Here is a 4,993-nt window from a genome sequence, read left to right as displayed (position 1 = left end):
CAGCATCCAATTCAAGTAGAACACATACCAGGCACCAATAGTTTGACCTAAATTTGAAATCAAAGAGAAGGTGGTTAGAAAAAATCGAAATTGGCAACGCAAAGCATGAAATCATGAATTTGTGATGCACTATAGCTATGAAAAGTATAAAACAATGCATACCAAAATGATTTTTTTAGAGGAATACTAGTTCAACTTATTTAATTTTATATTAGTAGCCCGAAATCGAACCAGTAGTTGGATATTTTTGAACTTGATCAGTAGTAGTGGGCAAAACCCTAGATTAACCTATTTAATCATAGATTCGTAGGTCGATTTTTCTACTTTTATATTATTACTATGCAGCACACGTGTGTTTGCCCGTCGAGTGAAACTCGGAGGAAGAGGGATCACTCGGAAGGAGAGAAGAAGGGAGAGAATTATGGTGTCTGCCCTTTTCGGGTGATGATGTTGACTGTTCTGCAGGTTTTGTCAGTGAGCAGGAGGTGCGAGCGAGCGAGCGAGTCGAGCGAGGCCGAGAATGAGAGTTTTTTTTGTGAGAGGGACAACCGAATCCTGAAGGACCCAGAGACTTCCAGTACGCATCCTGATGAGTTTGCGTACCTACCGCACTTGGCTTGTGCTCACTGAAGTGTGGGACCTCACGCATGGGCACCACACGTAAGTGACAGACTTGTTGGTTTAAAAACTCGGTTGATTATTATACTACTCCTATGGATTCAAGGGTAGGAAAGCCAAGTTAACTCATTTACATGACATTATTTTTTCCATGAAGCCAAGTTAACTCATATATCAATTGGTACATTTTGGAGTGACTAAGAAGGATCCAGACTTACTTTTTCAATTTCATGTTTTAAACATGTTTAAATCGTGGTCAAACCTATGATTTGACCAAGATTCAAATGGGCATAAAAATTCAAAAAAATCAAAAAAAAAACACGTCGTCTTCTTATGTCATATAGTAAGCATTCAAGGTGATAAACAAGGTCTGATATATTCAAACCATGGAAATCGATCATATATCTACCCCTAACCCTAAACTTTGTCTTCTGAAGTGTCGATCAAGCACGAAGAGAAGTCGTTTTGGGTTTCAAACATGGAAATTTCAAAAACTTCCCAAAAGCTTCACTTTGGAGTGACTAAGAAGGATCGATGCATGCTTCCCTTTTCATTTTCATGTTTTATACTTGTTTAAATCTTGGTCAAACCTAGGATTTGACCAAGATTCAAAATGTGCATCAAAATTCAAAAAAAAATAGAAAAATTAAAAACCAAATGAAAGCACAAAGTTTTCTTATGTCATATAGTAAGCATTAAAGTTGATAAACAAGGTCTAGACAAATATTCAAACAAGACAAATCATGTATCTATACCCCTAACCCCTAAACTCTATCTTATGAAGTCAACATCATGAAGAGAAGTGGTTTTGGGTTTCAAACATGGAAATTTCAAAAACCTCCCAAAAGCTTCATTTTAGAGTGACTAATATAAGAAGGATACATGCTTACCACCTTTTCATTTTCATATTTTAAACTTGTTTAAATCCGTGTCAAATTACACCTATGATTTGACCAAAAGATTCAAATGGGCATAAAATTTAAAAAAATCAGAAAAATGAAAAACAAAAGCATAAAGTCTTATTATGTCATATAGTAAGCATTCAAGTTGATAAACAAGGTTTGGACATATTCAAGCCTAGGCAAATCATGTATCTACCCCTAGCCCCTAAACTCTATCTTATGAAGTCAAGCATGAAGAGAAGTGGTTTTGGGTTTCAAACATGAAAATTTCAAGAACATCCCAAAAATTTCATTTTAGAGTGACTAAGAATGATACATGCTTAATTTTTCATATTCATGTTTTAAACTTGTTTAAATCATGGTCAAACCTAGGATTTGACCAAGATTCAAATGGGCATAAAAATTCAAAATAAATCAAAATAAATGAAAAACCAAGGCACATAGTCTTCTTATGTCATATAGTAAGCATTCAATTAAGTTGATAAACAATGTCTAGACATATTCAAACCAGAAAAATCAAGTATCTAGCTACCCCTAACCCTAAACTCTGTCTTATGAAGTCAAGCATGCATGAAGAGAAGTGGTTTTGGTTTCAAACATGGAAATTTCAAAAACCCTACCAAGATCTACATTTTGGAGTGACTAAGAAGGATATATGCTTATTTTTTCATATTCATGTTTTAAACTTGTTTAAATCATGGCCAAACCTAGGATTTGACCAAGATTCAAATGGGCATAAAAATTCAGAAAAAATAAAAAATGGAAAATCAAGGCACATAGTATTCTTATGTCATATAGTAAGCATTCAATTAAGTTGATAAACAAGGTGTAGACATATTCAAACCAGAAAAATCATGTATCAAGCTACCCCTAACCCCTAACTCTGTCTTATGAAGTCAAGCATGAAGATAAGTACGTGGTTTTTTGGTTTCAAACATGGAAATTTCAAAAACCCTCTCAAGATCGATCGAGCTTCATTTTGGAGTGACTACGAAGGATACATGCTTACTTTTTCATATTCAGGTTTTAAACTTGTTTAAATCATGGTCAAACCTAGGATTTGACCAAGATTCAAATGGGCATAAAATAAAAAATATGTCTAGACCTTGTTTATGAACTTTTGGGAGGTTTTTGAAATTTCCATGTTTGAAACCCAAAACCACTTCTCTTCATGCTTAACTACACAAGACAGAGTTTAGGAGTAGGGGTAGATACATGATTTTTCTTGTTTGAATATGTCTAGGCCTTGTTTATCAACTTAAATGCTTACTATATGACATAAGAAAACTATGTGCTTTGGTTTTTCAATTTTCTGATTTTTAGGAATTTTGATGCAAATTTGAATCTTGTAAAATCTTAGGTTTGACTAAGATTTAAACAAGTATAAACATGAAAATGAAAAGGGAAGAATGTATCCTTCTTAGTCACTCTAAAATGATGTTTTTGGGAGTTTTTTGAAATTTCCATGTTTGAAACCCAAAACCATGCACTTCTCTTCATGCTTGACTTCATAAGACAGAGTTTAGGGGTTAGGGGGTAGATACATGATTTGTCCAGTTTGAATATGTCTAGACCTTGTTTATCAATGTTAATGTTTACTATATGACATAAGAAGACTATGTGCTTTGGTTTTTCATTTTTCTGTTTATTTTATTTTATGCCCATTTGAATCTTGGTCAAATCCTAGATTTGACCAGGATTTAAACAAGTTTAAAACATGAAAATGAAAACGTAAGCCTTGATCCTTCTTAGTCACTCTAAAATGAAGCTTTTGGGATGTTCTTGAAATTTCCATGTTTGAAACCCAAAACAACTTCTCTTCATGCTAGACTTCATAAGATCGACGTGGGGTAGATACATGATTTGTCTGGTTTGGATATATCTAGACCGTTTTTATCAACTTGAATGCTTACGATATGACTCAAGAAGACTATGTGCTTTTGTTTTTCATTTTTCTGATTTTTTTTTAAAATTTGTGCCCATTTGTATCTTGGACAAATCCTAGGTTTGACAATGATTTAAACAAGTTTAAAATATGAAAATGCAAAGGTAAGCATGGATCCTTCTTAGTCACTCTAAAATGAAGCTTTTTTTATATTTCCATGTTTGAAACCCAAAACCACTTCTCTTCATGCTTGACTTCATAAGACAGAGTTTAGGGGTTAGGGGTATAGATACATGATTTGTCTAGTTTGAATATTTATAGACCTTGTTTATCAACTTGAATGCTTACTATATGACATAAGAAAATTATGTGCCTTGGTTTTTCATTTTTCTGATTTTTTTAAATTTTGATGCCCATTTGAATCTTGGTCAAATCCTAGGATTGACCAAGATTTAAACGTACAAGTTTAAAACATGAAAATGAAAAGGGGAGCATGTATCCTTCTTTGTCACTCTAAAATGAAGTTTTTGGGAGGTTTTTGAAATTTCCATGTTTGAAACCCAAAACCACTTCTCTTCATGCTTGACTTCATAAGACATAGTTTAGGGGTTAGAGGGTAGATACATTATTTGTATGGTTTGAATATGTCTAGACCTTGTTTATCAACTATAATGCTTACTATATGACATAACAAGACTATGTGCTTTGGTTTTTCATTTTTTTGTTTTTTTTTGAATTTTCTGCCCATTTGAATCTTGATCAAATCCTAGGGTTGACCAAGATTTAGACAAGTTTAACACGTGAAAACGAATAAGTAAGTTTGATAATCCCATTTGTTGACTCATTTAACTAGTTAATCCCATTTGTTGACTATCTGTTGACCATCCACTTGAGGTGAAACTGAGTACGGAGTATATTGCACTAGCCAGTATTAGTACTCAAGGGGAAAACTGAGCACACAAAAAATGCTAAATTTCCAGGGTTAGACTCGAGTACGCGTGTTGCGGTGGAGAAGTGGAAGACGTGCAATTGTTGACGCGTAGACGCGGGTCGCGGTGCAGAAGTCGAAGACGTGCAATCGTGGACTCGTGGCGCGTTGCAGAAGCCCAAGACGTGCAGACGATCAATGGTGTACGCGTAGGACGCGGGTTGCATTAACCACCCCTGGACTTTATAGATGCCTCCTCGCACTCTCTTTGTCTCTCTCACTAGCTCATGCAACGCCTCCTCTCACGTCCCATCATCATCTTCTCCAAAGAGAAAAACCCTCTCCCTCTCTGCCGGCGAGATGATGAGCAAGGAGAATGCGAATCCCATCTTCCATGACGTCGTCGGCTCCAAGCGCGACGCCTCCCTCTTCGATGCCGTCCCCTCAACGGCCGTCGCCGCAGCCGGTGGCGGTCGGATCCCGCCGGGATGGGACCCCTATGAGGAGGTGCCGTACATCCCGCCTCCGAACCCCTACGACACCTGCATGGACGACCCATGGAACGAGGTAACTATGGTTTGCTCCCTTTTTTTGTTCCCCATTCCTCTTTGAACCCTATTTTTGCTGGTTCCCTAGTAACTATTAGTGCCGATCTGTAGA

The sequence above is a fragment of the Lolium rigidum genome, chromosome 3, assembly GCF_022539505.1.
Source record: "Lolium rigidum isolate FL_2022 chromosome 3, APGP_CSIRO_Lrig_0.1, whole genome shotgun sequence".
In the NCBI taxonomy this organism is placed as follows: Eukaryota; Viridiplantae; Streptophyta; class Magnoliopsida; order Poales; family Poaceae; genus Lolium; species Lolium rigidum.
The sequence above is the reverse complement of the archived record's forward strand: the minus strand, read 5'-3'. Positions refer to the sequence as shown.